This window comes from Belonocnema kinseyi, chromosome 7, assembly GCF_010883055.1.
Source record: "Belonocnema kinseyi isolate 2016_QV_RU_SX_M_011 chromosome 7, B_treatae_v1, whole genome shotgun sequence".
NCBI lineage: Eukaryota > Metazoa > Arthropoda > Insecta > Hymenoptera > Cynipidae > Belonocnema > Belonocnema kinseyi.
Window position 1 is genome coordinate 106,718,446 of NC_046663.1, and position 12,478 is coordinate 106,730,923.

At 30.7% G+C, this 12,478-nt stretch overlaps 1 protein-coding gene across 2 annotated transcripts in view; it reads left to right on the forward strand.

The window, feature by feature from the left end:
* Positions 1 to 603: 603 nt before the first annotated feature.
* Positions 604 to 12,478, forward strand: part of LOC117175977 — a 36,585-nt gene continuing 24,710 nt past the window's right edge. For both annotated transcript variants that reach the window (XM_033365870.1, XM_033365871.1), the window contains exon 1: positions 604 to 751. The gene's annotated coding sequence lies outside the window, so the exon portion shown is untranslated. The remainder of the gene's footprint in view (positions 752 to 12,478) is intronic.

Sequence of the window (12,478 nt, forward strand, 5' to 3'; positions counted from 1 at the left end):
ATGAGATTGGTTGAAATATTGTCCATTAACCCCCTACCGTCAAACCCTTTCCCAGTTCACCAATCACGTTACACAAATAACCATAATATCGCATAACTATATCATCAGTTGTCATCAGCCTAAATATTAACCAAATTCTTATTTTATTTTAAAAATAGGTTTTAAATGCTTAACTGTTAACAAAGGCCGTAGCTGCGTGTATCGAAATTTCTGTACGAATAGCCGATTTTTTTCTATACGATTAGCTGGAACTAGAAAATAGACTGTTTTGCACATATTTGCGTATAGACGCTATTTGTACGAAAATTTCCGTACAAATAGCCGGATTTTTCTGGTACCCATATAGGCACTTACTATCGTTGACAAAAGTGCGAAAGTGCGTACTTTAAAGAATATTTAGTGAAAAGACGCGCCCGCTAATTCTTAAATCAATATTTTCTAGGAAGTGATAATCAAATAAAAGTTAGATAATCAATAAACACAGTTTTAAATACATAAACAGGTTGAAATAACCCGCCACCGGATATTCGACAAAAAGATGGCGCTCAGGCGCTGTGATAGCGGAAGTGACACGGGGTTCACCTACGTTGGCGGAAAGACTGCAAAACGGCAGCCATTAGACGACATTTGTCTGGTGAAAACGTGAGCGTCGTTCGTTCATCGGGTAAAGAAATTCAGTATTCATCGTTTTCCAATTTTCCTCCATCACTCGTGGACGACGTATTCATTGAGGGCCCATCCTTTTCATATTGTAAGTTTACTGAGTTGGATAAAATACGGGACGCTCCAAGGAGTAAACCCGCGATATTTACTAGCGAGTTTGCTGGCGTGGCGTTCTCTGTGACGCAACCTAAATTTCCTATTTTCAATAAAATTCGTCTCAGTTTTGATACAGTGTCCGCGATCCCAAAAATCGTTTGTTGGTGTTTTTTCAAGTTTGAGAGGTACTTTGGCCAAGGAAAGTACAGGAGTTTTAGGAAAAAGAAAAAAGTAGCCTGCGTAGTGTTTCGAGACCTTGACGTTTTGCGTCGAATCAACTACATTGAATTTCTCGTACTTTTTGGAGTTTTGAGTCATCGAGTGTTATTGACGTGATCCCGATAATTAGAGGGTGTTACAGGTTTATATTTTTGAACATTTTTTTATTTTAACATAGTTGATTTTAATTTGCAATTGATATTTTTGGTTTAATGACTATATATATCTAAACTTTTGACGGTTGTAAATATAGAATTTGTATTTTAAGACGTGTTTCGTCTGTACCCTATACAACGAGAATTAATCGCATTCTAAATTAAAAAATTGCAGCAAAGGATTTTTTTCGCTCGTTTAATTTTCAAAGCAAAGCTTCGACCTTTTCTATAGCAATTTATTTTTATTTATTTTCCGAAGATAAAATATTCCATTATTTTTCTGTAAATTGTGAGCATCGATACATCAGTAAAATTTTACATATTTTTTATCAGTCGCCCTGATTTGAAAACTTTTTTCTCAAAATTTTATTGATAATATTACTCTTTATAAAAATTGCTCAAATTGGTACTTCTTTATTTGTTTTATATTCATTATACTTATGTTCTCTTGATACGAAATTGTGAAGAAAACAACACGCCACTTTCAGACACCGGAATTAGGAGAATCTGCTTTCAAACATCCTTCCCAATTCTGCGTATTTTATCAAATAAGCAATCGTTGACATTTTAAGAATTACAACTTTTGAAAGTAAAAGATCACCTACAATTAAAACATTCAAAATTTCCTATTTTCAAACCTTGAAGTATAACAAATGTAAATATGTTTTTTTTTTTCTTTCAAAATTGCACATTTTGAATGTGGACGCACTTATGAATTACCCATTTTTATTGAAGTTTTTACATTTTTAAAATTGATATTAAGTTACAATTTTGTTATTTTTGGCCGTGTCTAAGTTCTTCGAAGTAGTGTGAGCGTAGAACAATTATTTTTGGTACATCTAGACGCTCTAGACTCTTGTTAAGATACGGCTTTTCAGAGTATTAAACAAATTCAAGCGAATGTTGGTCGTTTTGTAAGTAAGGTTTCTTATTTTCGAACTTCGGCATTTTTTTTAAGCATTTTACTCTGAAAAATTAAATTGAGCATGTCATTTGATAAAAAATAAGTTGAATTTAGTAATAGAGCAAAGTACTTTTCTAACGATATTTTACAAACTTACTGCTAAAATTGTTCTTTATTCTATAAAGTGTTACTTAAAATGGGCAATAGTTTATTTTGAACTAATATTAAATGCAGGTTTAAAAAAAAATCTTTTAAGGTAAATCGGTTGACATGACTAAGTCAAATAATAGTCTTAACAAATTTACAATAATTACAACATTAAAAAATGAATCAACGCTATGGTTTACGATTTATATTTAAACATTATTTAATGAATCTGTTAATCTACCGCGAAAATACTAAATTTTTAACATTTCCGTGTGAAATGTTTGTAAATAATATTTACTGCAATGTTCGATTATTGAATATTTTAGTAAATAATAAGTCAGTCCTGTTGAATGAAGTTTCATCTAAGTACTGAAGAATGCAATTACGTTAAAAAGTTATCACAGAATTCCTCGAATTGGAATCGTCTTCTTTGATTCTAAAGTCTTAAACTAATTAAATCAGCACTCACATGTACTTGGATTCCATAAAAGGGAAAGTCAAGAGTTAAAACTCACCGCTACCTTCCTACCTACCTACCTAACCTATCTGGATTCTGGGATACAAAAGTTCTATTCATTAATTCCCTGCTCCCATTGTATCCATCACCAATCCCAAGGACCTACGGTTCATCTGGTGCGTTGGTCAATGGAAATCGCTCTTATAGGGGAAAACTGAACAGTAAAATTCAGGCCTTCACATTCAATTATAAATGCGATTCAAAAAGTTTTTCTGCAAGTCCAAACTTTACAGTTCTTCAGTAAAGACGTCACTTCTGCGGGCTCTACATTTATCAACCCGAGTTTTCTTAAATTACGTCCACCGCGGTTCTTCTAAAGAAGTTTTAACTGGAGCAGTCAAGGTAAGTATGACTGTTGAACCAGAAACAGTCAAGAAAGACTAATCAAGGGGAGAAAGAGATACATCTAAAATGATTGATACATATTAGCAAAAAAAATTTAACTAAAGATAATTTTTGTTCAACTTTAAAATCAAAGAAATGATTTAGCAATAAATAAAATACCTATGAGTGTAGATATAAGAGAACATTTAATTTTCCTGCATATGAACCGCGGGCTGCGTCATAATAATATTACTTTTTTATATTCCCGGCTAGAACGTGCGATTACATTTTCTGTTAAAGTAAGAAGAAAAAACCTCAAATGACAGTGTCTTATTGTAACCAATTTAATGTTCATGAAAACAATTTCATAATGGAAACTCATTCTAAAATGAATATATTTTTTAGATACTATCGAGCATTAGAATATGATTGTTTTTTTAAGGGAGGGTTTCGATTTTTATTTATCTAAAATATTTGTACTGTGATTTTATGAGTTTTTAAGTATATAAAGGTAAATGAAGGTTCCGGAATTGCAAATTTGTTGGCTATTTTAGTACTGTTTCAAGACATCTCATAAGAAATGAAATTAACATTGAAAAGATTGATTGAAGATTAAAAATGGTCGATTTTTTTATATTTCGTATCTGTAAAGAATTTCAAATAAAATAGAGTACGGGAACAATCTTTTTTTGGTATATAAAAAAACATTATTTTTCAAAGTTACACTGTACATTCTGTGTACCTTATTTCCAATAAATGAAATGTCGAGAGATGTGAGTTTTAATCAAAATTTTGTTCTGATTATAAATAAAAGTACAACGTATATAGACATGCAAACAAGAGAAGCTGTGATAGCATTTTTGGATGAGACTCTCGTCACCATAACCTTAAACTTATAATTTTTACTGCCCACAAATTACATGCCGTTTCCTTATCGTAAAAGCTGTTTGGCGAAATGGAAGGATGTTCCACGAGTACACATAACCTCAAAATAGTTTTCTTTCTACGGGGGCAGCCCTATCCGACCGCGTGCAAAAGCGCTGGCTAATGTTTGATGCTAACCGTGAACTAATCCGCTGGTGGCGCTACTGCGCTTCTTACTGACAGATACATTAGGCTATATGACAAATGTGAATAAAAATGAAGTATTAGTGGAAAAAATAAGTTTAGGTGAGTCGCAGTGTGCGTAAAATAAATCAGTTATTTTAATGATGTAGATTCATGCAAATTTTCGTATAAATTGAATGCCATTGCAACAAAAACGAGACCATCGAATTTAAAGTAGTCGCGGATTATTAATTTTTTTCATACTCAACTATAATAATACTCATTATTTTTTGAAATTATTCACCAGATAAATTTATTAAATTAATTTATTTTTATTCATTTGTAAGTTTTATTTTTAAAAGGGAATGGGACATATAATGTCACATTAATTACGCGCATTAAAGAATATAGAGAAAAACTCAAATTCTAGAATGTAAATTGGACTCAAATTAGCCGTGTCACTTTTATTTCTCATGTGAAAAAGTTATTTTATTGTCAAATGATGAATAGTAATTGTATTTTAACAGCAAGCTAATCATTGTTTTGCATTACTTTCATAGGATTATTAAAATCGGTCTTTTGAATTAAAAAAATTAAAAATTACCGCGTAAGGATCATTTTTTGTCAAACTCACCATAGCTTTAGCTCTTTTCTCAACTGTTGCAAAATTTGATACTATGTAGATTTTTCTCATTTTCACGGATAAATAACACAACGAGGAAAAGAAAGAAAATCAGTGTTTATAGCATATGTAAATCAGGTCTTTATTTTATCCCCCTGAAATTTTGCGTTCGCCCCAATCTCGAATTTGAAAACCAAAATTTTCATACTTCAGTATAAAACGTTTAAAAAATGGCTACAACAATGAAAAATCTGGTCACAAATGAAGCTTATTACGGTGAGTTTTTATTTAAAAGAAAAAAAGTAAACATAACATTTTTAAGTAGGCTGGGGAAGTGCTAAAAAATGGTTCTTTCTTAGTTGGTTCTGTACCATTGCTCTTTTTAAACCAAATTTTGAAATAAAATTTCTTTAATTTATTCAATTATTATGTTAAATCACTTCAAAAAAAAAAGCCTTGAGTAATATTACAACATTTTCATGCAATTTTGTCTAAGTATTTCCAAATAAATTTTATTCTATCGCCTACTTTTCGCACTAAGTATTTCAATATTTTAATACTACTATTTTTTATCATTATTTTCCATAATGTTTTATATAATAGCGAAAAAATGATATAAAAGTCATTATAGCTACGCTTATCATGATTTTCCTATAATAATTTTTTATGAAGGGTAACATTCAGACTATATTTCTCATTATTTGTAAAAAAAATACGGCTGCCATCAGGTATTGCTTCAATCAATTATCTCACAATTAACTAAGAAGCCTTCAGAAAACATAAATTCATAATTGTGTAATTTGTTTTTTATATTTCATAACTATTACAATGAAAGCATCTACCGTTGCATTTCTTAAAGAAATTTCAAAGGTTATTTAAAATTCGTAATATACAAATTTGCAGGACCTATGCTGTCCATAAAATACTTTTTTATTAATTATTTCATTATATTTGTCTTATAAATAATGCATTTGGCAGCAATAAGTGCAGCAGCATCACCAGGGGGTTAGTTCATGGCTGGCATCAAACTTTAACCAGAGCTCCTATGCATCATTCTTGAAAATTGAAAGCGTTACTTGAACTAAATTATTGAAATTTACATTTCTTTTTAAAGCTAGAAATTAATTTACTTCCTTTCCTTATAAGAAATATATAAAAATTAATTATGTTATAAATAATATCTACTATTACATATATGCTGATTATTTCAACGTTTCATATTATAAATAATAGGATTTATAGAATAAAGAAATATTGTTAAGTTGTAGAAATTGGAAATTCATATTACTGATAATTTTCCCTAAATAAAGGTTTAATTGCACAATTGACTTTAAATTCTATCTATTAAATGCCTTATGAAAACTTATAAAAATGGACAAAACGATATATATAGCTAAATAGAATTGATAAAATTTCGATATGGTTCTGTATATCCTTTTATCAATTTCTACAGGTTTCTATGAGACACTTAATACAGGGCTGTTTCCAAATTTTGTTATAAGAACTTCAATTAATTATTTTATTCATATTAATTGAAAAAGCATGTTACCAATAATTTGCGTTTAAAAAAGTGTAAATACATATTTTTATTCATTATCTCATTGCAATTTTATAGTTTTCTTATACTGCTAACTTTTTTATTCATTATTTTCGAAGTGGAATATTGCTCTGAAAAAAAATTACAATGATACCAATAATTTGCGTCGAAAAAAAAGAACAGTTTAAATGCGTATTTTTACTCATTATTTCGTTGAAATTTAAATTTTTCTTGCAATGTAACACTTTTTTGGCAATTATTTTCCAAGTACAAAAAGATTGAAATTTTGGAACACAATTTTATTGACTAACCTGTTTTTCAAATTTTTTATAACATCTCCGAATAATTGTTTTAATCATATTAATTGGAAAAGTTGGAAAATAATTCAGATAAAAATATGTACTGTTCTAATAACAGATCCATTCTTTCCAAGTATCGGATGCTTCGTAAGAATATCCTGACAACCAAAATGCTTTACACAAATTACATGCCTATAATTCAAAATTCGTACGGTACAAACCTTGCACTGTCTTGGAGCCATTGATGTAACCAGAATTGCATCTAAAAACACACATTACCCCAGTATCTTTTTATCGCAAAAAAAACCTTGATAAATGTTCAGTCTAAATGCCTTAAAACTTAATTCTAAAGCAAAACAATTAGAAAAAGTATGTTTTTATCATTATCCCTTAACTGGTACAACTCCTTTTTATTACGTAAATTGTGCAACGGGTGTTTTTCGGAATCGGTATTGAATTTTTTTGTAAAAAAAAAATCATCTAATGTAGTTTAAGATATGTTTTATTAAAGTGGAATCACTTTTATAGTCATGTTAATTTAAGTTGCATGCCACATGGTCCATTTTATCGAATTTAGTATGGTTAATTCAGGGTCAAAAATGTGTTGTGGCATTTTTTACCTTTAGTGCCATTTAAGGGTTAAAAAAGCACAACACTTCACATTTATGACACTTTCTCTATGCATTTGCATAAGTTTAGGCCTAAAAGTACAACCAGCACTCTCAGTCGCGGTTATCATTTCCGGCACTTTCCTTTCAGAGTACCACGGGACTGGTTTCTATTATTATATTCCTGGAATTGTGATGTAGCATGCGTTCCACCCAAGGTTAATTTTAACAAAGCTAACGAGTAGAATGATAAAGAATACTTTTAGAATAAAGTATGCCATCTATATGATAAAACATTGAATTAAAATTTCGATTTTTATATAAAGCGAAAGAAAAAGTCACAAAACTTCAAATAGCTCGGTTTAAATAAACAATAAATATTCAAATATTTGTTCAAAAAAGTGCTGCACTTGGATTCTCTTTCAAATTTAGAAACTGAAACCCCCGCGAATCACAAAAAAAGCTTAAGTAAAACATTTCCAGAGCAATTTGAGAATATACTTTTTCCATTTCCGTTCTAAACTGCTGTGCTTAACTTTTCTTAAATTAAGCCTTGCCAATATTATTATTAATTTTTCCGCAAACAATATAGCGAAAAATATTTCTGTTCTGGGTATGTGCGCTACGCTTCAACGATGCATACCCACTAAAAGGGACTATACGCATCGAAAAAAATCTTCAGATCGGTGCACGATAGAACTTTGCATAATTGAAGAAGGGAAGGCATCGTGGCACTTAACTGTACCAGACTGTCGCGTGACCAATGCTTTCAAACGAACTTACAAACTAGTAACTCAAATGAATTTTATATGCCAGTCAGTCGCAAAAGGAAGGAAAGAAACACATTTGAAATAAAAAAAAAACAAGATCCAAATCAGCTTCTAACCCAAGCGTTCAGATCATTATTTACGTTAAAAAAAGGTGTGTCAATAAGCGGATTATGTGTACCCCGACTACAATACTTTGTCTGAAGATTACTCCTTTCAGATGATAAATGAAATTTGTCACTTTCGAGAGTATGCTTAAATGTTTCCCGGTTGAAAATAGTCGAAGTACGACATAAAACGATTTTTTTTCCTTATTCTCGAGAACTATTGATTTTAAATAAATAAGCTTATGGCTGAAAATATTAGTTTTTACTATAGTTAAAAAAATAATAATTTGAATTGAAAACCATGAAAATAAAATGGTTTTTCCCCTGATCAATTTGACCCAAATAGTTTACAAATACGAACGAAGAGTGAAATCCGCTTTGTGTAATTTTGCGTGCAGTTATAATAATTGTGAGTCCAGGAAAACTGCAAAGAACGGTGATGTTCACCGAAAGTCGATGTGTCTAGACGCTTCGAGTTAGATTACTTGCCACCTTTAAGCTAATCCTCATTGTTTAATTTATAAATTACATGTTCTCAACTCATTTTTAAACAAGTGTCTTTAAAGAGAAAATGAAAATATATGTTAAACTTAAGTTTAATCATTCTAGATTTCGTATTAAAAACTATATCCAAGCGAAATGAAAAATGGTTGTTTAAAATGGAATAGAGTTGCTTCAAAAGTCTTATATTTCTGGAAGCTTGAAGTTTACAAAATAAAAATTTGGGATTCATAATTCACATTTATTTATTGCTGAATACTGCTATTGGTAGAATGTATATTTTAAGGGTCGGGTAGGGTGGGACGAGATGAGCATAAGGGGTAAGATGAGTCACTTAATTTTCTCGTAGGTTATCATGTATTTTGTAAATGTTTTTTGTAATTATATCAGGAAAAACATCAAACTTCTTTTTTGAAAATTTTTCGCCTAATTTTGAATAAATCTGGAAAAAACGAAAGTAAACATTGAAAACCTGTATTCTGCTATTTTGCATTTGTTTATAAGGTTCAAGAATCACGCAAAATCACATATTAGATGTTTTTCCAGTGGTCATTTAGATAGCTTATTTATTAAACCTAAAGTTTTCAACAGATCTATACATAATTATAAAACCAATATAGGTGAACATATGGGGCAGAATGAGCCACCTCTTTCTGTGCATTAAACTCACCTCTTAGTGTAGCAGTCAGCAGGTTAGGATGCAATATTACATATTATCAGATTGTGCAGGGTGTTAATGGTGTAAACGCATAAAAACTAATCTTGTTGACAAAAATTCTCAGAAAAAGTATTACAACAGTACTTTTATAGGTATGATAAAATAATATGGGTTGCTGTCGACCAGAAGAAAGAGTACTGTTTTTATGGTGTATTTTTCTTAAATAAAATTGTTTTAAAACTTGTAAAATGCTATAAAAATAAGAAAAACATTGTTGTTGTTTAAAAATCCGGCAGACGTTAAAAAAACGGTTTAATACCCCAATATATATGAAATTCAGGGTCGTGAAGTAATTGTAGTAGAACAGTCTAGTCTTTAAGAGTTTACGTATTGTAGAATTTATCTTACTGAAACAATGTACATGTTCAAGTAGAAAAATTGCTAAATTTATTTCTGTAATATAATTATTGAAAGATATGTGGATATAATTTGTATATCTATTTACTTGTTAGTTACGATAGAGGTTAGGATTAAAGATTGCATCATTTTGAAGTTAAATACTTCAAATTTTCCGTTCAATTTTGGAAAGCTATGTGTAAGATTTGTTTTCATTTTAAAATACTCAAACTTAACAAGATTCTTAATTACAAATAATATATAGTAAGTCATTTTATTAAGTGACCCAGCTCGTCCCAACGCCTGGCTCATCCCGCCTCAGGCATGGGGCGATATGAGCCAATCGCACTTATTCTTTACTTTCATTTCTAATTCCGCATATACTTTTTTAGTTACTTCTCTCTCGACAAAATTTTAATTAAAAATGTTTGTAGAATATATATCGAACTTTAATTTCAAACAATGAGTTAGCAGATTTTAAATACTGACGTGAAAAGGACAGCTATGCTTATCTCGCCCCACCCTACCCCATCACGCCCCACCCTACCCCATCACGCCACAGCGTAAGTTATTTTATTTAGACACCGAAAAACTAATAGCACTATTTGATTCTTTTGAAAAAATAACATACATTCTTTCTCAGTTTTTATTTTTATTCCTCTGCTTTTCCCCATTTTTAAAATTTTCCTTTTCTATTTAAATATACGATGTTTGAAAATACAGTATTTGAAATCAACGAAAAAATCTCGGAAATGTATGTATATGCGTATTATTTGTTATAGTTTATTTAACTGTCTAAAGCTAAAAACTATAGCCCTTTTTAAAATAAAAGCTTTGCAACAAACTTAAAGCTGAAACAATTTAAAGCATGTTCTCAATATGAAAACAATATAAAATCAAGTGTTCAAAATTGGTCAGTCGCAAATTTTATTTTAAAATCTTATAAATAAAAACGTACAGATAATTTATTAGGCCGATTTAAAATTAAACTACATTTTTACATTCTCATCATTCATGATTGAAAAAGTATTAGAATTGTCGGAAATTTGACATTACACTTTTTCAACGGATCTCCACGTCTCGAGACCTCCTGAATCCGAAAATCAGGTTTCCACGATGGCGTCTGTCTGTCCGTCCGTCCGTAAACACGATAACTCTCGGAAGAATGAACGAATCAAATCCATCTTTGGCACAATTTTTCTAGGTCCTAAAAGAAAGGACGAGTTCGTTAACCAGCCATTTTTGATAAAAATTCAAAAAGTGCGCGCATTTTGAAAATTTTTGTGACCACTTTTTTCTGAATTTGAAAATTCTATGTACGGATATTTATAGTATTGAAAAGAACAAACAATTTATCCTTATGACTTTTTTCGATAAAAAGAAAATTCTCAGAGTTATAGCGTTTTCAAAATTTTTTTTAATTAACCGAAAATCAAAATTTAAAGCCGAAAAACGCACGATATGAAAAAAGTCAAAAAAAGAAAAACATTTATTTTTGAAATCCCTACAAGATTATCATAAACAATTTTTGGATTTTCTTAAAAAATCGAAAATTCAAATTTTGATTGCACAAAAAATAATGGAAAATAAAAAAATTCCATTTTGTGGACAAACTATGTAGGATACAAAAAAAAAGATAAATTAACAAAAGTGGTTATCCCAAAAAAGATCTACAATTTCGTTAAGAATCACTTTTTTATAGGACGCGTACTTTTTGTTTTATTCGTGAAAAATAACGTTAAAAAAAGGAAAATAAAAAAAATGTGTGGAAAAACGACGAAAGTTATGAGAAAAAAAATCCAACAAAACCTGTTTACAAATGTCTATCGAAAATCGAGCGCGCAGCGCGAGTATCGCGATGAGAATGTGTACCTCAAAGCCTACAGAGCTTTGAGAAACTTAATCTTTGACTGTACTTAATTAAGTAGACAATTCAGAATATGAAGACGCATATAAATACTGCCATTTAAAAGAGATCTTTTTGATAAAGTTTTTTTGAAGCATTCCAAACACAAAGAATAAATATCCGAGCGTGAAGCGCGAGGTAACCTATTGTCGAGCGCGAAGCGCGAGATTCAACCGTCGCGCGCCTTAGGCGCGCTCAAAGTTGCGACCGCAGCGAGCCGCGTGCTAATTATATGTTAATTAGGGTAAGAACACATATTGGAACGAAATATTTAATTATATTTATAAGAATAACTATTACATAATTTATTATGGTATGTTTAAAAGAGAAAATATTATTTAATATGAGAACAATTTCAAATATGAAAATTGTTCAACAAAATTTTATTTTTGGTCGGATTTTTTTATAATACCGTTAATAGACTAAGTATATCCAATTGTTCAAAATAAATTATTTAATGATTGAAATCATTTAACACTGCTTAAAGATGTAGCATTCAAAAAAATTAACAGTAACATAACAAATTTCTCGTGATTCCTGTAAATTCCATTTATTGGCTAATTTTGTATATAATTGTTTGACAGAACCAAATGGCGTAATTACTTTTCCAATGATTGTTTTCATGGCACTGGCAAGGTCATAAACTTAGGATTCCACTCGTGTGAAGGCAGCCCTCGCTTCGCTCGGGCAGCCAACTTCACACTCGTTGCAATCGCTGTGCTTCATCCCTCTTGCAATGCAACATACTATTGCATATCAAATCCATTGAAAATTCGAGTTCAGGTACCTGTAGACCCTACCTTTTTACCTATCTACCTGTGTACCCTAGAGTTAAAACAAAATGTTTCAACCCTAGGGATACAAGCCTCCGCCTTTCAGCCCACTCTACACTTACCGAAAGTCGAAGACAAAGTGTTTAAACCCTAGGGATGCAAACACCGTGTTTCAACCCGCTCTACAGGTATCGAAACTCGAATTTTCAATAGAGGCGCTACGAAAAATATG